Below are 25,429 nucleotides of genomic sequence, written 5' to 3'. Positions count from 1 at the left end.
ATTTACAACGTGATGCATCTCCCAGATGCGTCACATTGTAAAGCCCTGCGCCAGAAGAGGCGTACCATCGCAGGGGGAGGCGTTCCGGCACAGGAACGCCCCCCAAAAGTGGCTGAGTGAAATCTACAAGATTTCACTCAGTCACTTTAGGGCCCATGCTTCATCAAAACCCTGTGCCTGCTTGAAGCAGGTGTAAGGATTGACGCAGCATTGTGCACATAGGGCCCCCCTGATCATTGCTGGAGCTGCGTCGCGCTTGCGACGCAACTCCAGCAATGCGCTGCTTTTACGGCACAGATGCGTGACGCATCTGTGCCGTTTTTGCCCCATGGTGCGCCGCATTGTAAATGCGGCGAATCATGGGTGGCGGCGCTGCGGCGCACAATTACTGGCGCATCCATGCCGATATGCAGGGATACGCTAGTAATTGTAAATCTGCCCCTATGTTTTTTGGGCTGGAAAATCTGCTATAAAGAGTGGTATTGATAGGGACTTGGGTTTGGCTAATGTGGACATTACTTGGTTTGGCCTGAAAGGTTGAAGTGGCATCAATTGATGCCTTTGGTTGAAAGCATTGCAGATTTCAACGCCCAGAGCCTCATGATTGTGCACTGTGGTGGCAATGACCTAGGCACAGTGATTGGGGTAGGACTTGAAATCCTACTGAAGGATACCTTTGCACAATTTATATCACTTTTACCTCACATTTTCTGAGTGTACTCCAACATATGCCAAGGGCAGAAATGGAAGCGACCCACTCAGTTCTGTTCACAGATTGTCAAAGCCAGGAAACATGTTAATAAAACGTTTTCTGCATTCCTCTGAGACCATAACATGGGCTTTATCTACAGCAATAACATGCATTTTGACATGCATGGAATCTGTGAAAGTGATGGAGTTCACTTCACAGACGAAGGCAACAGGTGTTTTTTAGCAACCTCAAACTCTGCATCCTGTCTTATGTGTAGCTTTCACATACTCACAATGAACATAAAGACATTTATCAGAGCCACCTACCTAGAATTTCGTTCATTTTCCTTATCTTTTTTCAATTTTTTTAAATATTTGCAACAGCATTGCGAATTTGCAAAACAAAAGTAAACAATCAATAGACACCAGGACTTTAAAAAATCCTCAACTTTAAAGGTGATTCTATCCATTACACTAGGTACATCGCTATCTATATAACTCTATTAAAAGATGTATGACAATGCGGGTGGGTCTGTGATTGGGTGCATGACTGTGAGTGGATGTGTGAGTGGATGTGTGAGTCTCTGAGTGGGTCTGTGAGTGGGTGCATGAGTGTCTGAGTATTCTGTGAGTGGGTCCATGAGTCTCTCAGTTGGTCTATGAATTTTCATGAGACTCTAAGTTGGTCTATGAGTGGCTCTTTCAGTCTCTAAGTGGGTCTGTGAGTGGGTGTGTGAATGGATCTGTGAGTGGGTGTGTGAGTGCCTGAGTTGGTGTGTAAGTGGCTGCATGAGTCTCTGACTGGATCTGTGTGTGGGTGTGTGAGTCTGTCAGTGGATCTGTGACTGGGTGCATGAGTGCCAGAGTGAGCCTGTGACTGAGTGCATGAATGTCTGAGTAGATATGTGATTGGGTGCATGAGTGTCTGAGTGGGTATGTGAGTCGGTTCACGAGTCTCTGAGTGGGTCTGTGAGTGGATGCATGAGTCTCTGATTGGGCCTGTGAGTAGGTCAATGAGTCTGTGAGTGGGTCTGTGAGTGGGCATAGTCTCTAAGTGGCTCTGTGAGTGTCTGAATGGGTCTCTGAGTGAATGTGTAAATCTTTAAGTGGGTCTGTGATTGGGTGCATGAGTTTGTGAGTGGGTCTGTGAGTAGGTACATGAGTGCCTGAAAGTGTCTGTGTGTGGGTGTGTGAGTGCCTGAGTGGATTTGAGTGTGTGTGTGGTTCTCTGATTAGGACTGAGAGTGGGTTCCTGAGTCACTGAGTATATCTATGAGTGGGTATGTGAGACTCAGACTGGTACTATGAGTGGGTGTGTAAGTGTCTGAGTGGGACTGTGAGTGGGTGTATGAGCCTCTGAGTTGGTCTATGTGTCTATGAGAGGGTCTATAAGTGAATGCATTAGTGTCTGAATAAGTCAGTAAATGTATTTTCTAAAATTTTTATTTCGACTATTCACAAATCCATCACGATGAATTCGTGAACATTGTGAGTGCTATTACGTTTGAGCCCCAGAGACTATTCTGATGAAGTAAAATGGTGGCCGCAACTCTTTCCTCAGGTTGCGGCCATCCAATCACAGCATTCCTTTTGCCATTCCTTTTGGCATGCTCATTCGCAATTCATCACAAAATCGTTGTGAAATAGTTGAGGTCACAGATATAAAAATTAGGATTTTACTTTCATTTCTCAACAACTACTGAACAGATTTACACCGGATAACTGAAATCGTGATTTGCAAACCAAAAGCTACCTTTCTGGAGAGCAGCTCCAGTAGATAGTATCCTCAACAACAGCAACACTGCAAATTTGCTCACCTCAAATGTCTGCTTTTGAATCAAAATCTTTAATCATAGGATTAGCACACCGCCATCCACGCCAAGATAGAAAGGGACAAAGTATTTTCCCATTTCTACAGCACAGATTTAAAGCATAGGATTAGCACAGTGCTATTCATGCAGTGCTGTAAAATAACAAAAGCCTTTTACCACTCGAGGCACATTATTCCAGCTTTGGATTGGTAAAATACAATCCAAGCCAATCTGAAATTAATAAAAGTAACCTCTGACATGTGTTTCATCATAGCTCCTCAGAAAGATTTAGCTTTGTCCAGAAACAAGGGAGCACCAAGTATAAGACAAAGCAATACCCTTTCAGGAATAGAGTGATGCAAAACGTATGCAAAAAAGAAGCAGAGAACTCTGGGTAGTTGCCAAGTTTAGGTGGAGAGCAGCTCCTGTATAAAGCACCCTACAACACCCACAATACTCTGAGTTTGATCACCTCAAATGTATGCTTTTCTATCAATGTTTTTAAGCATAGGACTAGCACAGTACCATCCACGCTGAGATAAAAAGGGGCAAAGTCTTTTGCCATTTTTTCAGCAAAGTCTTTAGGCATAGGTTTAGCACAGTGCTATCCATGCCAAGCTGTACAATGACCAACGCCTTTAACCACTCCAGGCACAGTATTACAGCTTTGGATTGGTAAAATAGCATCCAAGCCAAACTGAAATTCATAAAAGAAACCCCTGACGTGTTTCGCTATCATTATTGCTCTTCATAGAGGTTTAGGTTTGCCCAGATACAAGGGACCACCTTTGTATAAGTCAAAACAATACCATTTCAGACATAGAGTGACACATAAATTATGCAAAAAAGAAGCAGAGAAATCTGGGTAATTCCCAAATTTAGTTGGGGAGCAGTTCCTTTATAAAGCACCTTTCAACATGAGCGACACTTTGAGGGGCATGTATACAAAGAAGTGATGGAGCCTTCTTGGCTTAACGCTAAGCTCCGCCACTTTTGAAATGCACCGTATTTACAACAATATGGTGCAGCCCTGTGTTTCTTCCGGTGCTGGTGCTAAATTTAGCGGCCTACTCCAAATGCAGGCACCCTTGCATTGATGCAAGGGTGCCTGCATTGTTGGGAATTATTGTTTATGTGCAGAAGAGTGTCCCTTCCTGCACATAAATATTCTTAAATAGCAGCCGCTGCTGCTGCAGGTAAGAGCGGTGGGGCCAGGTGAGGGGGGATTTCAAGAGATGGCCAAAAGGGAAAACTAATTATTTATTTAATTTTCCCTTGTGGCCATCTCTCAAAATCCCCCCTCACCTGTCCCCACCGCTCTTACCTGCAGCGGCTGTTAAATGGTGATTTGTAACTTCTATGTGTGCTGCTTTGTACAGCACACATAGATGTTGCAACTCATCATTTTCAAAATTATTGATTATGTACAGGGAGGGACTCTTCCTGCACAAAAGCAATCATGCACGGTCTTTTGCTATTTTTATGAGTGCTGTGTTGAAGTTTCTCTAGACAGGAGCTGATCTCCACTTAAACTTGGGAGCTACCCAGAGTTTTCTGCTTCTTTTTTGCATAATTTATGTACCACTCTATGCCTGAAAGGGTATTGTTTTGACTTATACTGGGTGCTCCCTTCTGTCTGGCAAAGCTAAATCTCTCTGAAGAGCTATAATGATAGCAAAATATGTGTATGGGGTTTGCGTTTATTCATTTCAGGTTGGCTTGGTTGGAATTTTACCAGTTCAAAGCTGTAATACTGTGCTTGGAGTAGTAAAATGCTTTTGTTATTTTACAGCTCAACATGGATAGCACTGTGTTAATCCTATGCTTAAAATCTTTGCAGTAGAAATGACAAAATACTGTGTTTCTGTTATGTTCCTTTTATGGTACCTATATATGAAGTCATGTATGGTTAACCTGTCCATAAGTACCTTGTTGATGTGTTGTTAGTTTAGAATATGGCTACAATATATTTGTAGGACAATATTAAATCCCCATATTCTGGTACAATACCACATCCCTTTTGCTTGGGCCAAAAGAACAATTAAACACCTTTTCCGAGCTACACAGTTTTTCTAAACTACAAATTCTGTTTCTCTGTTAATAATTTTTTCCTGCTCCCAATGCAATTTTGTGATGGCACAGGCATGTATTTGTTGATGAGGAGGAATAATGTTATTGGGTATCGTGGCATAAGATTGAATGACATGGACACTTCATGAGTGCCTCTTTAGTACCATACATAAGGCTAATGTTTTTTTTAATCCAAAATATTTTCATATATTACAAAGGCCTTCTTTGATCCTATATTTTCATCAAATCCTCATTCACAAAATGTCAGAAAAAACCACCTTGTAAACAACATTGGACTTGGTCCATACACTATATTGATCATTAACATAGGAGCGGTTCTCAACCCCAAATACTTTGTTAATATGCTGTCTGTGGGCCATACTAGTTTCCCAGGAACAAATAGGTCAGACCCAACACAATCCATAGATAGGAATAAATTCATGAGTTTTCAAACACTCAACATTGCTCTTCTGGCTTGGTGTGGAAAATACGCATGCAGACGTGCAGAGCTTTCAACCATGTTTGTAGTACTACTGAATTTATTTGAGGTTTCTCTATGTAAAGATAAGGGGCACAATCCGTGCATTTGCAATATACTAAGGGGCAGATTTACAAGGTCTTGCGCATCTCTGCAAATCAGCAGGGATGCGCCAGAACACTTGCGACACGCAAAACCACCCGTGCGCTCAGACACTAATGCACCCGCATACGGATGGGCAGATGTGTGTCGCATCCCCGGGCGTACAGGCGGCGCATTGCTGGAGTCGCGTCGTTGTAAATAAGGCGCAACGTGGCGCATGGTTTACGCAGCCACTGCGTCACTGATGTAATGGAAGCCATGCGTTGGGGTTTGCCTAGCTGCTGTCATCAGCCTTTTACAAGGTGGCTAATTGCTTAGGCCTCCCTGGGGCCCATCATAGGTTTATGGAAAGAAAGAAAGAAAGAAAGAAAGAAAGAAAGAAAGAAAGAAAGAAAGGAAGAAAGAAAGAAAGAAAGAAAGAAAGAAAGAAAGAAAGAAAGAAAGAAAGAAAGAAAGAAAGAGGAACGAACGAGAGAAAGAACTGAATGACAAACAGAATAAAAAAACATGCAAAACGTGGGAACTGGAAAGGGTTATCAATAATTATTAATAAAATGCATGATAATGCGAAGTGAGCAGTGGAATAAATATGAATTCACTGATGAATCAAATCAAAATTTGAGAAAATTAAATTGCCTTTATAACAACACATTTCACCGCACAGTCATGTAATGTGCAAAAGAAACGTTGCTCTCTTGATTTTCATTTCACAAGAACTGAAACTTTTATATCACACCTCCAAAAGCTGCAGAAAATGCATTTGTAAAACACCTTGGAACCTGGAAAAGCTTTTCCTGAATATTTGATCAAATTAGTCTGTTTAAACCTGCAATTATGGATTTCAGAATGTGCAAGAGTTGAAACGTAAGGTTTTTATTTGAAAACGCAAACTTAAAACAACAGCAAGTGTAGATTTTAGATATAAAAGTGGAAAACGGGGGACTGAAATTTGAAAAAAATCATACCGTGCTATACTAATAGAGAACTATGGTTGTACAAATAAAACAAAACTACATAAGAGCTTATGTATTTTTAGCCAAACGATTACATTTATCTGTGAACGACCAACCTTACATCTTAATAACAATCTCTGTAATCCATATTCCTGTGACATACAAAGCAGGACACTGTGCTTCTATTGGCCCTTTATTTATAATAACTAAATCCCCACCAGCAAACAGCAAATACACGGCTGGAAGATATTGCATAAATATTCCAGGCGGATTGAAAGTGGACCGGCTTGCTATTAAAGGAGTTTATTACTTTGTTTCCCTGGGACTCTGTGTCCCAGGGCTTTACGTAGGAACTTAAGCCTGCGTAAAGCACACTGTTTGTTTTTTTATCATGTTGGTCTGACATTGTTAGGTTTTAGTTTGTCTCTGCATATGTAATGCGTCTTTTGCAATTTGCATAGGTATGAAGCTGTATGATTCCATATAGGGATCTTTGTGATTTATAAAGTACAACATACGCGTCCATTTCTCTAGAGTAACTGACATTGAAGTAGCTCAGCAAGGCGGGTAAATCAGCAGCGCTACATTGTGCGAATAAAAAAAAAAATCTCAACACCTTTTTAAGCTAAATTGCATACCGATGAATCCGATGATCATGCTCAGGCTAAAAAACGGTGCTGCGGCAGACAATGATGGACCGAATGCTGAAAAAATCAAACATTCACCCCCAGTCAAGAGATCTGGGTTAAATCCATTGTTCTTTTGCTCAACATGCCACCCCAGTTTAGACCCAGTCACATGCAAATCAGTCTTGACCCAGATCCTCATGGGAACAGTCCTGCCCGAACTGCCAAGCCAGGTCTTCCATGGACTGGACACAAGCAACCTGGGACCGGTTTCGGGCTATTACCGCTCATCAGCCAGGCTAGCTTGAATCCAGTGGCACAGTGAGCAAGGAATCCACGTCTGGGTATACCCATCCCACTTAGCTCAAAAAGTGCTGTGGCAACGAGCGATGAACGGAATGCTGAATAAATCATCAAGCATTCAACCCCAGTCAAGAGATCTGGGTGAAATCCTTTGTTTGTTTGCTCACAATGCCACTCCAGTTTGGACCCAGCCATATGCAAGTCAGTCTTTATCCCTGCTACTCGTGGGAACAGTCCGGTCCGAACTGCCAATCTGATTCCTTCCTGGACCGGAAACAAGCATCCTGGGACAAATTTTGGGTATCACCCCCTTATCAGCCATGCAACCTCAAATCCAGTGGCACAGTGAGCAAGGGACCCATGTCTGGGCACGCCCATCCTACTGAGGGCAAAAAGTGCTGTGGCAACAAGTGATGGACGGAATGTTGAATAAATCAAACATTCACCCTGAGTCGAGAGATCTGGATTAATTCCATTGTTCTTTTGCTCACTACACCACCCCAGTTTGGATCCAGCCATATGCAAATCAGTCTTGACCCTGATCCTCAATCCAGTGGCACAGTGATCAAGAGACCCACATCCATCATTTGTGCGTCTTTTGCTTTCACGCACTAAGGGCTCTGGGTATGCCAGACGTGGGTCCCGGGCTCACTGTGCCACTAGATTTAAGCTAGCTTGGCTGATGAGGGTGATACCCTGAAACCAGTCCCATGATTCTTGCTTCTGGTCAGAGACGGTCCTGCTTGGCAGTTTGGGCTGGACTGTTCCTATGAGGAGCAGGGTCAAACCAAACTAATTTGCATATAGCTGGGTCTAAACTGGGATGGCATGGAGATTAAAAGAACAATGGATTTAACCCAGGTCTCTTGACTGGGGGTGAATGTTTGATTTGTTCCGCATTCCATCCATCATTTGTGTGTCTTTTGCAGGCTATAAAACAGGCAGTGTGCTTCCAGACCAGCCTACTTCTGAACATTTGTTATCATGTGAGAGGAAGGAGTCCTTGCAGTTGCTGTGCTTTCTGCAGAGCAATGTTTGTGAAGCAAAGCACATCCCCCTTCCCTGTCGAAAAATAACTAAAATAAAAAACATATGGTTCTAAGTCTGTCAAGTGCTGGATAGGGGACACAAAGTAGCCTTGGCAAAAATATAGAAGTAAAACAAATGTATTTTGTTTTTTTTCTCTTAATTTTTCACATGGGCCTACCACCTAGCCTAATTGGTAAACTTCCTGATAAACACCACTGCCACTGCTTACAATGCAGTGGCAGGCCTTTTGTCATGAACAGGCAACTCACTTCTCTGTTGCAGGCTGCTGTATTTAAGTGCTAAACTGATATTAGTGAGGTAAAACCTTTGCTCACACAGAGTTATTGTGTAAAAATTTGAAAATGGTGAATACTGCTTCAAAATATGCCACATTAGACCGCATAATTTGCCTTTGCTTGTCACATAATTCAGTACACCATGCTGCATTAGTTGGCTCTCCCTTTCCAGGTAATTACATTTAGCCCTGCATATGGCATAAACAGTCTGAAAGAATGTTACCATCCTAAGAAAAGTAACATAAAATATACATTCTTTTTTTTTATCTTAATAGTGTTTTGTTTTAGTTTCTTCCAGCTATGATCCTATTCTTAACTTGTGCCACTACATGAAAAAAAGCGTTGACATTGCCACTAGTTTTGACTTTTTTTTAATTGAAAAGCCTTTTTCAAGTTTCACTAACACATACCAGATACAGCTTGGGGAGGAGCAGTGCCTGTTTCTGTTATAGAAAGAACAGCTTGAAAGCTATTTTGTGGCAGCAGTGGTACATCGTGCACTACCACTGTCCTACCCCCTCCCAATTGCCAGATGTGCTAGCTGCGTTTAAGGTAATTAGAAGGACCTTAAGGCAGAGACAGCTCCATTTGGAGGGCAGCAAACTGTGTATTTATTCTCTCCCAACAAATTCTCTCTTTATGTCACATGCATAAAATGTATTATATGGTGGTTGTAACCCCTCAGTCCTAAGCCTATTAAATAGGCTAATGTACTTGCTGAAGAAATGTTCCTAAAATCAGGAGTAAAAATATTGGCCCTCAGCTTTTTCATTTTCGACTAAAGATTGGGAAAGCAGGCATTGTAAACAATTTTAAGTCCTGCCATCAATATAAACAGTCTGACTTTCTGGGTGTCCCTGATAAACAACACACTTATTTGAGCTGCAAATAATTGTGTTTTGGTGCATTTTGAAAGGCTGAGCACATAACCCGCTTTGACCATGTTATTAACTATCAGTCAACTCGCAGCTTTGGATGTGGTGGTGTCCTTTCGTCAGAAGTCCTGAAAAACCTAGGTCCACAGCTTCCCCATATGTGGCTCTATAGGGTAGTGAACTTAATTAAACATTCTAGGTTCTTGACAAGAGGAACTGGTGATGGGAATGGTGCAGGGATCAGAAATTCAGATTAATTAGAGAGTGTAAGGATAGAAGAGATGAGGGTAAGGGAAAGAAGGAAGGATAACAAAAAAGAATGGTAAGGAAAGAGGTGGATGAAGGAAGAGTAAAGAACTGAGAAGTGAAGAGAAAAAATATAACAGAAGGACTGGTTAGAGAGCAGTAGTAGAGTGACATGTCATAGAGAATGTGACGAAGACGTGTTAGAGGTGGATATAGCAGGAGAAGGATAAGCAAAGTGAGTGAGGGTAATAGGTGATTTATAGATCTGAACTGAGAAAGCGATGAGGTGTGACTAGAGGGAGAGGACTAGGGAAAGATGAAGGTGGAGGAAGAGACTGATAAAAGGATGATGAGAAATAAAGGTAATCAGTAAGAAGCCTTATGAGCAAATGCTAAATCGTGTTGGGGCAGTGAAAGAATGTTAAGAGGAGAGTGGTAGAACAGAAGGAGAGGAGAGTGATGGGCGTTGAGGGTGATGGAGATGGAGAAGGTGATGGAATAGAAGAAACTAGATGGAGAAATGAAGAGGAGGGGGGAACATGCCAATCACAATTTAGAAAATACGTTCCTTTCTGGATGCATTCACATGAACTATATATTTCCACTTCGTCTACCTTAAAATACCTACTACTGAAAGGACTGACAGCCAAATTTTAGTTGAAAGGCTAACCACCAAATTACAATTCCAGTTGTAATCCTGAAAATGATTGCTTTTGGCACAGAATCCATGCTAAGGGAAGAAACAGGCTCACATATGATGTTTGGCCAGTTGCCAACTTTGATTGCTTTTTCAATAGTTATTACATTTATTTGAAGTAAATGGACAGCAGTATGAGCTTCAAAAAGTCATGCAGCCCTTTACAATCTCTTTAATATATGCACGCCTCTCAAGTGTATGTTAATCTTCTGCATATATACACTGTAGAAACCAGACCATGGTGCTACTGCTGTTCTAAAAGTTGAGAGGTGCCAGTGGAGAACTGGATTACCATGTGCATGTATGCATACCCACAGAAGCACAACTGCTTGAGCGGGAACAGCTCAAGCTTCCTTTACTTGCACACAATATTTACCCCGTAGGCAGCAGCAGTGAAGGTAAAGCTGACAGAAGAGGTTGTGGTGGAGAGATTCAGTGTTGAGATGGAGAGAGAGGAGGTTGTGTTTCAAAGAGAGGATGTTGAAGTATAAAGAGGAGAGGGGGATAGGCAGGAGTGTGGGAGAGGAGGGTGAGGCAAAGAGAGGAAGATATTGTGGAAGAGAGAGTGATGCTGGAGAGGTGGAAAGAAGAAGCCGGCAGGTGAGGGAGAGAATTAGAGAAAGGTATGGCAGAGAAAGAAAGGTGTAGTGAGAGAGGAGAATGAAGTAAAGACAAAGAATAGGGTGGAATAGGAAGCACAGCGAGAGGATGGTGAGGTAAAGAGAGGAGATTGAGGCAGAAAAAGACGAGGGTGAAAGAGAGAAAAGATTAGGGTGAGGTGGAGAGACAGAAAGAGGAAGTCGCTGCTGTGAGACAAGAGAATGAGATGGCAACAGATGGGTGAGGGTTAGACAGAGGATGGTGAGGTGTAGAGAGACAACATGGAGGAAGGAAGACGCAGAGGGTGAGAAGAGCAGGGTGAGGTGGTGGTAGAGGAGGGTGAAGCATAGAGAAGTCTAGAGGATATAGGCTGTGGAGGAGGAAAAGGAGGGTGAGGCATAGAGAAAGGAGAGTGACTGAGAGAAAGCAAAGAGATAAAAAACTTAGGTACAAGACAAACCCTTTGAAATAGAAGTAAAACTAGTACGCACAACCACCACAGTATGCAGAGTATGCAAGACTAGCCAGCATGTTCAGACCAAGGTCTGAGACACCCAAGAGATTTTATGCAAATCTATTCATCATTATGGCCCAGCCATGCTTCTCCATGACCCTCCCAGATTTTCTCTCTCTCTCTCGCTTTCTCTCTCTCTCTCTCTCTCTCTCTCTCTCTCTCTCTCTCTCTCTCTCCCACCCTCCCTCCCTCTCTCCCTCTCCCTCCTAGTGCCGGCTGCAATTAACCTCAAGGAACTTTGGAAAGTGAGAAAGGCACAAACAGTGGTCCTGGGCATTTAAAATTGGGCTAGCAGGGCTCTTACCCATTGGGGATGCTTGCCCAACTTTGAGTCTGCCGTTGATGTTGTGAGGTGTTTTTACACCCCATAATCGGCCACGACTGTGCAGAGGCTTCATACAAGATTTAGAAACCCACTATATGCAAGGGTTTCCTGCCCACATTTTGACCCATCCTGTGATATCGCCTCATCATCGAGTGATCGTTTGAAGGGAGCCGATAATGTTTGACACACTGAGGCACTGTGTGAGTTGGCAGGTCCGGCCAACACAAAGGTGTATGATTTTGGTATTTTTCTAAAACTCCTGAATAGCCAGTTTAGCTGCTTCAGTATTGAGGTCTCTAGTTCATTATTTCACAGTTTGGGACTATGTCTTGTTGCTCTAATTTGGTGTTTCTTTTGAGGGCCTAATTGGAAATGTTAAGTCCAGACGGGGATGCATATGTGAAATCACATTTTGCTCTGGTTAAGATGTCCAGCTCAGGGTTCCAGAGCTCAGATATCTTGTTTTTAAGGTGTCTCTGTGCAAGAGGATCCCTTTGCCACAACACTTCATATGAGTGGGCAGGCTTGGACTGCTATCTCTCAAGACCTAAGGAACCTTTGTCAATATAAGAAGCATAGTTATCATTATTGCAACTGGTGACCTTTAATCGGAGCCAAAGGTGTGAGGGGCCACTGTATAACAAATACAGCTTTCATTTGTACCATAAGGGGGTCGCTTTGCTCAATCTCCTTGCTTGTATTAGGACCTCAGGTACCCGAGACACAATACTGTTCAACAAGGTGAAGGCTAATGGGTATTTGGAGTGGAATGATAGGACACAGGGGTCGCAATGATGTTGCACGCTTGGATGGGAGTTTGGGAAGAAGGGCTCCTATTTCCTGAAAGTGAAACAGGAGCATGAATCCTGTAACTCAGGACTGGAATTGATGACACATCTGTCTGATATCAGAGAAACAATCAGTTGTTACTGTGCTCCCTTAGAATGCCCTTGTGGTGCCTCCTTACATCATGAGTTTAGGGAGGAGTACTTGGCATAGAGCTCGAGGACGCTTGGAGGTAGGTGTTAGAGGAAGTGAGGCAGAGATAAATAAGAACAGTAACCTAAGGCATCACAACACCTTTGAAAGACAAAGCAAATAAAATCTAGTCAGTCAGTCAGTCAAAATTATGTTTATTTAGACCATAGTCTTTAAACAATGCTAAAAATATTTGCAGTTAAAAACATTCTACAACACCATTTATACAAAATTAGTTAAAAACATTGCTTCAATGGGTAACAATGGAGGCCGGGTTTCTTTGGGCGAACCTGTCCTTTAAAAGGTTATATACACTTAAAACAAATGTTTTCACTCATAAAAGCTCTATAATTCATCTATTTATCAAAACTTTCTAAAACGTTATTGCTCAAATGTTTTTAAAACTCTTTGTATTACCTTTATACAGTTCCCTAGTGCGATTGCAATTTCAATAGTGGGCATTTCAGTAAGTTAGTTTACCGCCTGTGCCCACGTCCTTATATTGTATTTTAGAAATATTGGGCGAAGACATTGTTTGCTCTGCTCTTGAATTAATATGCAGTCTAACAGGATGTGCACCATATCACCTTTTGTACCCAGCCTGCACTTACAACACCCTTTGAGGTACAACATTTCTGCTTTTAATTCTTCGTTTACCAACCACGGGTTTATACCAATTCGCAATCTTAGAATCTCCTGCCTATACCAATGGTTCGGTAAAATATCCAGGTAGGGGAACCAATTTTCATTAGACCAGGATTCCATCATGAACTGTACCGATTTTTTCTAGGCCAAGTATTCCATATCTGTTCTTCTTGACACTTCTTGCCCATAATACTTCAAGTCACTTTTAGTGCATTCTACTCGTAGGGATTTTTGGCAAATTTCAATCTTTATACACTCACAGGCCTGCTTAATTTTCTTCCTATTCGCTTTTGCCCAACTTAGATTATTAAATTGGATCTCACTTCTGCACCATTGAGATACTTTCTGGCCTTTCTCTTTATCCAGACATTTCCAAAATCTAAGCAAAGCTATTTGGGATTGAACCCTCCAGGCTGTTATTCCTAGCTCTGATCTTATTGCTTGGATCATTGATGATCGTGGCAGGGTCAACAGGGTTTTCAGACACTTTCCTTCCTCCAGGTCCCAGACACCTTTACCGCTCAAATAAAGGACTTCTGTACCATAGAGTACCTGTGGGGGTATCATTGCGCTGAATGCCCTTAACAGCGGTCGGTGAGACATATCACCGTAGTCGCGGTTAAAGATTTTCAGGCCAGCAATCAATGTAAGGGCTTTCACTTTCTGAGCCTCAAGATGCGTATGCCACTTTAGGGATTTATCAAACCACATCCCTAGGTAGCGGTATTCATTGACAGATTCCAATTTCAGGTCACCTAAAAACCAATTAAACTTAATGTCTTTTTCTCCAAAACATAGAATTTTTGACTTTTCCAGGTTTACTGTTAAAAATGTCCTTACACAGTATTGACTAAAAGAGTTCACCGTTCTTTGGAGACCCAATTCAGTCTGGTCTAATATCACCAAATCATCAGCGTACAATAGGCAGGGCACTTTTTTACCATCCATTCTTGGACTTGCGGTTCTTTCAACTTCTAAGCAGGCCGGTAGATCAGCTAGAAATATCGAGAATAACTGGGGGCCAAGACGCAGCCCTGTCACAGGCCATTTTCAATAGGTATTTTTGGTGTCAATGACCCCTCAGTATCCTTAATAACTTGTGCCCAGTTGCCTCGATGCAGTTCTTTTATTATGGCCAGCAGATCTTTCGGTATGTTTTTATTTACGAGAGTTTCCCAAAGACAGTTCCGATCTACTGAGTCGAATGCTGCACGAAAGTCTACGAAACAGCAGCAAAGCATACCATTTTGTTCAGTAGACTTTCGTGCAATTGCCCATAGGGCAAAACAGTGATCGATCGTAGAGTGACCTTCTCTAAAGCCCCCCTGTTCAGTGGGAACTATTGAGAACTCCTCTACCCAATCATTTAACCTATTCAGGACTATCTTTGAAAAATCCTTTTTTCCTATATCTAGGAGATTGATCAGCCTATAATTTTGTGGCGCCTCCAAGCTCCCTTTTTTATGGATTGGCCTGATTATAGCACCCTTCCAATTCATTGGCATTCTCCCTTTTGCTAATATTATTTGGAACAATTGGGGACAGAATTTCGCCCACCACTTTATTTCTGACTTAAGTATTGTTGCAGAGAGGTTGTGTGGCCCTTCTGCTCGTGTTAGTTTCAGTTTCAGCATTATACTTTTTACATTCTGTTCAGTGAAATCCAATCTAAATTCTTCCGTTGGCGCTTGCCAAGGCTGAGGTTCTTCAGCTACAGGGTCACCTCGAGGTCCATACAGTTCCTTCAGATACTTCTCCCATGCTGCCTCGCTAACTACAGAGTTTAGTGCTCCTGCAGAGGGAACGGAAGCTGCTTTTATCAGCTTCCAAAACTGTCTTAGGTTTTTTGATTCAATCGTTTCTAGTAGGTTCACCCAACATTTTTCTTTATACAACCTTTTTGCGTCAGTAACCATCTTTTTATACTAATTTTTCAATTTATCAAGATAGCTTTGCCTCTCTCGATTTAATTTTTTCATTAGGCTTCTTGTTACTAACCTTATCTCCCTTTTTTTATTTTGGCCAAGAACCATTTAGGTCGGCTAATCAGGTTTGTTGCCTCTTTTCTTTTATCTTTTTTAAATTCTATTCTGAGGCATTGCCTACTTGGTCTATCTTCCTTCCCCTAATACCATTCAAGATGTTTACTCCCTATATCCCCCAGTTCTACCTTATGCTGAAAATTCTTTGGTTTTTCCATATATTCTTCCGTCAGCCTTGTTGATGCTCGTTTGGGGTAGTCAACTTGTTGTGGGATCACTTTCTCTCTATATTCCCTAATTCCCCCATATGTATTCAATTGTAACGGGTTATGATTGCTGCCTTCACTTTGGGGTATCATAAATTCTCGTACTAAAGGAAAATTCCAGGCGAAAATAAATACATAATCAATTAGGCAGTTTTTTGAGCCTATTTTAAAAGACTTCTTTGCAGGGCAATCTGCTGTAAATCTGCCGATCAGGCAGAGGAGACCCTTCGTACCTAGAAAATTTACCAGATCTCTGTCCTGTCTCGGGGTTTCACAAAATGGAAACTTGGCTTGGATTATTGTGTAAGCGTCCAGTAGTTCCTTGTGCCAGCGGTCAACCTTCTTTGGAATCAGCTTATGATTAAAATCCCCAATAATGAAAAACACGTCTGAGTCGTACTTTTCACATAGAGAGTCTGTATCCTCTTTAAACGTCCCCATCTCAGTTCCATACTCTGCAACATTCACCCAATGCATATATACATTTATAACAATTACATTTTCATATTTCTTATCCTGGATCATCAGAGTTACTCTAAACACCAATAGCCATTTACATTTCACTTTTAACCTAATTGCATTTCTTGTTACTTTTGTCGATAGGAGGGTCATAATCCCCCCAGTCGGGCATCCAAATCTTTTTTTCTTAGCTGGGTGATTTAGTTGGAGGTAACCTTCGAAAATTGGAGTTTTGTTGCATAACCATGTCTTTTGCAAACAAGCAATTTCCACATTGCTTACTAATTTCTTTATATGCTCTTGTTTTATCTCATTTCCTAAGCCATTAATATTCCAAGAAAGGAGACTTAGGCCATGCAACACCCCCTCTTCCTATTCCACCTCACTTAAGCCACCATCTTCATCCATTACCTCCATATACTTTTGGGAGGGGCCTACGAGGCTACTTCTTTGGCTCCAGTTGCCCCAGGAGTGATCATTTACTGAGTTATTTACCACTATATTCAGGACACTACCCTCTTCTTCATTATACCTCAGTAGCCTCACCTGTCTCCTACAAAGGCCAGCATGGCACTTAAGGAAACCACTTCCTAGTTGAGTGTTTCCCTTTAGTTCACTCTCTTGGATTAACTTTATACTTCCTGAAGTATCTCAGTCGCCGCTTTACCAATGGCCATTTTTACCAGGTCTGAGTAAAATAGTACTCTTGTAATTTCCTTTCCATTTATTTTTTCTAAAAAGCCCACCTGTCTCAGATCTTTTGAACCTATCCCCCTCAGACTTAGGCATTTAGAGAATGAGAGTAGAATTTGATGCCCTGTTTAAGGGATTCATCTTCCTTAGCTTCTTCCCCCTTTGTCCAGATTGCTCCGGTTCCAGGTACAGCCATTTGTTACTACCAACCTCTAACCCCTTCTTGGGGGCTTCTAGATCTAGCTGCCTGTAGTTTATCCGCCCGGTGAACGCCATTTTACTTTCTACTTCTGGTTTGCCTTGTAGATGTGATACTTCTCCTAGGTTATAATACATCTGGAATTCCTAGTTTGTCCCCCTTGGGAAGCATTTACTATCTGGTTTATGTTTGAAGTTTTAGTTTTTGGTTGCTCCTTTCTTAAACCCTTACTACACTGACTTTTTACTTGTACAATAGGGACATTTCTCTGAGCATCTACTATAGGAGTCTTAATGGGTACTGATGTAAGAGCGGAGGAATCTAGGCTTAACTCTTCGTCTTCGTCCCTTTCCTTCCTTTTTCCCTTAGTTACTACTTTTGTTTCCCTCTTCTTACTTATCTTTCTTTTCGTATGACCCCTTGCGCATTCACCTCTTCTTTTTATTAGCATTGGGCATTTAGATATATAAACGTTTTGTGGGGATTCTATTGGCTCTCTACCTCCGTTCTGTTCCGTGGACTGGGGGCCGACCACTAGTCTTAACATATGTGGCATTTGCCCTTTAATTCCTACCAGCTCTTCAATCTTTTTTAAATACAGCTTTTGCGATTTCAAGACCCCATTATTCAACATTGTTACTTCTAGAATCCCCTGGAGGGTTTTCTGTAGCATCAGTAATAAGTCCATCATTGAGGTGGAGGGTGATGCTGAAATGTCCGGGTCCTGTAGGCTATTTCTCTCTGGGTCGGCTGGGCATCCAGTCCTTGATGTTTCCTGCTGGGTTCGAGTTTTTGACCCATTTGGATGTTGTACTAATCGGTTTGGTGACTCTCCCCAGGCAAAACTTGGTGCTTGGCTATCATTTTCCATTAACCCTGTATTCTCAGGTTCCAGTACATGCCTTGAGAATAGATTTGGAGAAGATGACAAATGTGGTGCATCTATTCATTCATTTTGGCTCAGAAGGGAGTGATTTATTAAAAAGGATGCCGCCATTACCTCCTCAATTTCCAGGGGTACTGCAGATTGCGCTAATATTTTATAATGTTTCCCTAGAAAGTCCTTTACAGATTTAGTTGCTGAGGAGCTGCCTTTGGGATTGGGTACTGATGTGCAAACACTTTGTGCTTCAGGGGTCTTTTTGGTGGCTTTTTTATGTTTTCTCTTCTGGCGTGCCCCTTTACTGATCCCATCGGGGCTAGCCTGGCTTTCTTGACTCTCATCCAAAGTCCTAGACCCCCCTGGTAGCTCGCTCCCTGGGCTTTCCTCCCCTTATTCCTTGTGAGATTTTTGTTTCCTTTTCGGTGCCATCGTCCTTTACTTCAGAACTACTCCTTTTCTATTAGGCACTTTTGGCCCCGATATTACAGTGTGAGGCATAGTCCTTACTTCACCCCCTACAATTGGCCTCTAGTCGACCAAAATTAACAATTGTTGGACTTTAGAAGGACAATGCGTTACTATAGACATTCTCTCAACATACACTCACTTACCTCTGTTGTGCCATTTGCCCGCCATGCCATGCCTGCCAAGGAATGTTTAAGGTTTTCTTTGTTATCCCTGGACACTAGCCGGGTGCCCTCCTCCTTCCACTTTCTTCTTATTTCCAACCAGTCACTCCGTATGCGTCTGGAGCTGCCAGGGGGAGCTGACGCTTAGAGCGCCCTCTCCCCACCCTTCCTTCTTCTGGGGGTTCTGGGGGTTCTGGTAGTTCTTCCTACCTACTCCACACGGACTCTTGACGGTCCTCTTTTTTGTTTGCACGGGCTCGGCTCTCCCCTCTCCTCACTCTGGGCCAAAAGTCCGCTCGAGCCCGCCAAACGCCAAAATGACCCAGCAGCTTACCGCTTTCTGCCAGGCGGCTCTGGGAAGGGCCGGGTGCGCTACCGCTCCTGCTCTGACCCAGGCAAACACCGCTGCAATGCTGCGTGGGGCCCTCTCGGGCGTTTGATGCGTTTGATGCTCTCGGTGATCTTGCAGTTGGACTGCGCTCCACACGGCGCGGTCGGGTCGGCTCACTCGGTTCGCGGCTGGCTGGCAATTAGGCAGGCGGGGCGGCAACAAACAGAGTACTGATCAGACTGTCCAGTCAAAGTATCAAAGTCGATTTTCAATTACTGCCAGGTTTGAGAACTCTGAGAGTCTAGTGTTAAATCCACCTTCACCCAGGATGACAAAGACAGTATTGAACAAGGCAATGCTGGACAAAATTATGAGAACACAGTGACAAACATAACACACCCTGAGTACCACAGCAACATTATTTATTTTCTGTTTGTACTGCATGAGCGTATCAGGTCACCCGGAAGGTGGTATTTTCAGAATAGGTTTTTCAAGGATAAGAACATTAGAGGTTGAGATTCTTATGTAAGCTTGTGAGTCTTGGCAACAGTAGTTTCTTATTAACCTGAGTTGAAAGTTCAATACACCAAAATATTTGTGACTGCTGGAAGGATGTGCTCAATAGTGTTGGTGATGGAAGCATTTCTTGGTCAATGCATCTAAATCTCAATGACCACAATACCTGCAATACTGCAGCCTCATGATTTGTAGGCAAGCAGACATCATCATAACCATCTCAAACTACGTTCCCACTGCTGTGAACCAGGCATGCCTCTGCGGCCACCTCATTCAGTGAGCAGGCTTGTGAGCCTGATTTTGGCTAGGTCGTGTCCTTCAGAAGCCACTAAGAAGAAAGAAGAGGCTCGCTGTCAGAACATGGACTTTGAAAGCAATCCATTGTGGGTAACTGCAGAAAAGTGTGCTACATTGAACAGAGTGACAGAGCTCAGTTTGTAAGAAGTGGTGGCCACACTAGGGCAAGACATAACTTAGGAAAAGCATGTGTCAGGAGCATAGCAATTAACTTTCAGTCTTGGGCCTTTTCAAATAGTTTTTTTTATTCAACTCTTTATGGTTATACCCTTAGATACGGCCACAAAGTGGTTGTTATGTCTCACACAGTCAGGTGATTATTTATTTAATAAAGCCCTATATCATCTTCCAGCAACTGCAATGTGATAGGATACAGGGATGAAATAAACGTTTACAATACAGCAACCAAATAATGGGTGCATTATGTCCAAATGGATGCATGGGATGAAGAATGAATGATGGGGTTCCCTCTATCATTCATTCTTCAGTCACTTCCTCTAACATTCAGAACAGTGGGTTTTTACTCACCTAATATTTCTCAAAACAAAGGTGCTTAGGTGCTGTTCTAAGGTTGATGATCATTGTGATCCAGTTTTTCATGGACTGAACACCCAGTTCTCTTTCTTCATGTTTCTGCCTCCTAGTTTTTTTCATCGCTGGTGACAAGGTACGCTGGTGGAGAAGGTGCGCATTGGTTGAGTGTTGACTCCTACCTAGGGTGTAGTTTAAGACAAGAATAGGGAAGTAATTATACATATGTTTCACTATACCTAGCACAAGGAGCAATGTATTTTGAACTTTACCATTGATTACACAAGAGTCAGTGGTGTGTTTTTAAGGTCCGCTTTACATTAGTGAACATTGACACATCTTTTGACGACTTGATATTTTAGTCTGCACAGTTTGTATATGTACTTTTTTTTTAATGGCCATAAAGCCTTTGTTGCAGTAGTCCACCAGTTGCATCACTGGTGAGCTCCAAATCATTGTTGGTTTTCAAGAGCAAGAACATTGTCCTGTGGATTGATAGTTGTAGACTGAAAACTTTGACTATGTTAGTGTTATGGGTATACTAGTGCTAGCTCTCTCCCTCCCTTTGCATTCCTGTTTTTGTGTAGTAGTTTATAGCTGGATGGGTTGAATTCATGGTTAATGATAATTGCATCACTGATTAGGGATCCAGATTATATAATTATGTTGAATATAATGATAACATTTCTTGGTTTTGGAAAGATGGCTTGGGCATCCCCAAGTTAGTGGGCTACATGAAAAGACGCTTGTGGTGGCTTCCTCTCCTAGCACCCGGATCTCCATTTTAACTCTGTTCAGAGAATTAAATCTTTCATCCAGTGGGGCATGAATGCATCTATGCATTGTCTGATGCTTGCCTAGCAACCCAATATTTATTATCTTGGCTATAAGTTGCCATCAAAATGTGGCTGTATATCAGCATGGTGTGTATGCCTATGCTGCACTTGAATGTTGGAAAGTAGAGCTAAGAAAGAATTTCTCTGTCAGACCACAGAAAGCATCCTTCTTGTCGATCAGTTCCCAATCTGATGCTCCCTTTGGTGCTTCTGTTGTGGATGAAGAAATGGATCCACTCATTCATTCATTGAGTCTTTTGATTAAGATCTAGCAGTTCACATGTTTATGGCCTGTTGAGAGGTTGAGGAGTATCTGTGGAGCTAACTTGCTTTCTCCGGTGGTGATGAAGTGGGCTTCCCTGATGTTCGCAAGTGCAGCTTGTGTTTCTCACATGGGCCCTCATATCAAGTCATGAAGAAGATGTTTTGATCTATGTATTCCATTAAATAATAACTTATTTCTCCTTGATTCTGTGACGATAAGACAGGTGAGAAATTGGCTGGTGTCTAGACACGTCTTCTGAGTTTGAAATTTGATTTTACAGGAGGCACTACAATGAAGAATTCCTTATGATCCAGGATAGTTCCATTAGAGATGGATATTGATCTATGCAAAGGTAGAATTGCTTCATGGGTACTGAAGGCAATCTTCCCACTTCCATGTTAAAGGCTTAGATTTTTCCCATAGGATCATCATACAGACTTTGCTTACTTGTCGGAAGAAGAAAGATGCCTTGAAAGAGGCTTGGCACGTATTGCAAGAGTAGAGTAATGGTTTCTTGTTGAGTGAGAAAAAGTCCTAATCTTTTATATTTTAGTCACCTAAGGCCCTTAGAAGATTGTTGCAATATTCCAGAGAACACAAGGTGAGGTTTAAGGACTTCTAGGCAGACCATTTCCTAGTAGATGCTGGAGATTTCTTTGCGTGCTTTGGTATCTTTTGATTTTGTTGATGATTTGAGATATCTGTCTGTTTGAATACTCCGAGGTAGCATTTTGCAGGATACCTTGTTCCCCTTGGTCAATGCATTGCACCATTGGCCTACTATGTGGTGGCAAATTACTTACTGAAAGGTTTAGTGTAAGTTTTGTTGTTTTGCTTGTAGAAGGCCAGCTTATCCATAGATGCTATAGGGCTGAGTTGCATTGGTGTTTGGTGACTTTAGTCATGTCGCCAATAAATGTTCCAAGCATTGGTTCCTGTTTAGTTGAATACTTTCTCATTTGCTTCAGAAATGGATTGCCTTTTTTGTCTGTTGTAGTGAATCGGTTGATGAATTATATCTGAGAGAATGAAGGTGATTGGTAAGGGATCCAACCATATCTGTGGTTTTCCCACTTGAACTGTGGATTAAACTGGTGCCAAACGCAAAGTCCAGTTTTTAGCCTGGCTAATTTCTTTCAAGACTTGATTAGCCAGCAGAGTCCTTTAGCATCTAGTTGTTCAATGAAGAATATAAATGGTTTAGAATCAGGACAGTTGAAACATACATTAACGTCTGAGGTGTGATCTGAAGATGTAAGGCCAGATTAAGCTTTTACCCAGAAACAATGGTTGCACTTTAAAGTCAGTGTATACGTTCTGTGATAAAGAAGATGGATTTAAGGTAGTTAATCTACAGCTCTCTGCCATTAACTCAAACAATTAGTTCAATCTCTCATGCATTTCTATTCATTTGAGTGTTGTGGTGTATACTGCTACTATTTCTCTTCCTACCTTTGTATTCCTGCTGTTGCGTTGTAGTTAAAAGCTGGATTGGACAACCCATCATGGAAGATACTGGAGTCTCTAACGTATGTCTCTTATAGGGTGATCTTGCAATAGTGATTTTTTTTAATTAACTCTCACATGTTAAGGATGTATTTGTGAGTTGAATTCATGTTGATGAGATGCATTCTTAGTGAAGGAAAGACCTCCTTAAAGGATGTGGACTAATCAGTTAATAAGAATGGGTAGGGAATTAGAAAGGGGCATCTGAATTTAAATTGTTGCACTTCTGGTGAGCAAAGATTTGATGAAGGAGTTGGGTGCTTCTCTTCACAGAATAGCTGATGGCTTCTTGGTTATGTTATAATTGGGAGATTCCTAGTTACCACCAGTAGGAGTCTCTACAGTTCTGTATGAAGTACTTTAGCAGGTCCAGTATTTTCTCTGAAATATAAGATGCCTGGGTAATGCAAGAAGAGAGGTAGGCACTACTTAGGTTCACCCTCACATCAATTGTACTGGAGTGGATGGATGTGTGTTTTGGCGCTGATCAGGCAATATGGGGTACATAGCCGTGTGTTGACAGGTTTGGGTGGATGCTTATAAGATCATGGTGTGCCATCCTGGCTGACTGTTGATGAACATTGCCGTTATGGAATTCAGGCACATTCTGTCATAGATAAAAGGACTCTTCTGGGTCATTCAATACTTCCAGGTTATGGGAGTTAGGCTCATTGGGGGATACTTATGGCAAATGGTCGATGTCTCCTGCTTGTTGCATTAGTAATTTTTGTAACTCTAGTGTGATATTTGTACTGTTGGAGTACCAGAAAACAAGGTCAAAATGACATCTGTTATTTACAGTGTTTAGAAGGGCCAATCTTTATTATTCACAGGCATTAATAAAGAACAAATATAATATTTAAACATTATAGGTATGATGCAATTCCTAGATTGTGAATCAGTGATGATATGAGGGGTTGATCAATTTCCTTACAGTGCCACGGCTCAGGTTGTGTTATTATCTATGGGAGTAGGCCCGTAAAAGTCTTATGGAAGAGGGGTCAGGCAGTTTCTTAAATCAACAGTGTCCCAAAGAGGTTTAAATTAAATAATTATTTAAATTACCTCCTGATACAAATTATTGATAAAACAATAAATTATTCGAAGAAAGTAAGAACATTGTATCACGAAAATAGGGATTGATTTACTTATACATTATATACAAATACAAGTGAACATGCAAAGCGATTTCCTACCTCGGTTCCACAAGGTGTTTCGAGGTCTGCTCCTGTAGATACAGTATATTGAGAACAATCATTAGATTGTGAGAGTGTTACATAGCAAATCCATATCCCAGTTAATTTCTTTCTGGAGGGATTTTTAGCAGTAGGCAAGGTAGGGAAGCCCCTGTATATTTGGACGACTATATAGAAGACTTGGTAGGAGGGTCCTCACCATTAGGATCAAATCCCACTGCCACACCAACCATTTACACTTCCCAGATAATGTTTAATAAACTTGAAAAACACAAGAAAAAACTAAATTCCACAAGATTGCATGCTCACTTGCTAACAGACTACTTAAAAGCTAGGGTAATCCCACTAAAGTTACCAATCAGGAATGTATCAGTGATCTTCACCGACGACCCAAAATGCCCAAGGACTTTAACCATCTGGCCAATACATGCCCCAAATATTGGCTAGTACTGGGCATCGATACACCATTTGAGCATTGTAAGAAGGAGCCAGGAGAAGTAACCAAACTTGAAAAACAGCCCTCATAATCTGCTACCATTTGAGCGCAACAAATGCTCTTGAGAAACTGCAAAAAACGATTTCTGATGTTAATATCATTGAACAGCATAAAAAACACACGAAGATACAGAGAGGCATTCAAAATTACTGTAAAAAGAAGGTATACAGACTATCAGACAAATTCTACGCACACAACAGACACAGCTCAGAATCTCCAGGTTGCTTGACATCTTATAATAACAAGAAATTGTTTGCCTTCTCAGAATCCACAGACACTTTAACTGAAGTGACAAACCCTTCTATATTTTCCCTCACCTTGCCCTCACGTCTCCTCCCTTCCCAAACTTGGACAAAAAGCACTGTCTCGATATACCTGCGCATCTAAATGACTGTACCGCTGACTAATTCCTCCCATACACAAACATCAGCGGTTTGAACCCAGAGCACACAACCTGGTAAACCACAACACACCGAATACATCGACCAAGCTACCCCATAGGTCTGTCCAGCAATCTCAAACAGCACACGATGATTGTAAGAGAGTTATAACTCAAGTTTGCTAAATTTGCAATGTTTAATAGTGTTGTAGCAGATTGTTATGGGATAGCCACCAGCTATATATATGTGAAAAATGTAGAAATTGTAATACTGCTTAAGCTGTCGTGGCATACTATGTATACCCTCCACTGCCTAACATGCCGCAAGTCTTAAAGGAAAAATGTATGAACACTATTTAAAAAAAGACTGAAGTAACAGACCCTGTAGAAGGTACTGTCTCAATACCAGCATACACTCCCACTACTTTTATTAGAACAAGAGAGACAAGGGGATCAGAGAAGAAATAGAGGGAAGGGTTGTGCTCAGCCCTCCAACAACCGCAGCGTGTGGCAAACTTGCAGGTAATTTTACAGATGGAGAGCCCTACAATCAGTCAACCTACTTCTTTCACCACATAAAATATGGAAAACAATAAGATCATTCTTATTTTCACTTTATCCCAAAATGTACTTAAGGATCAGAGTTTACACTTCTAATCAAGATTCTTTCCCTTGCGCATACGGAACAGATGGATTTTTATGATCTACATTATGAATTAGCCCACTT

This window comes from Lissotriton helveticus, chromosome 7 (genome assembly GCF_964261635.1).
Source record: "Lissotriton helveticus chromosome 7, aLisHel1.1, whole genome shotgun sequence".
Lineage (NCBI taxonomy): Eukaryota > Metazoa > Chordata > Amphibia > Caudata > Salamandridae > Lissotriton > Lissotriton helveticus.
This window is presented reverse-complemented; position numbering follows the sequence as displayed.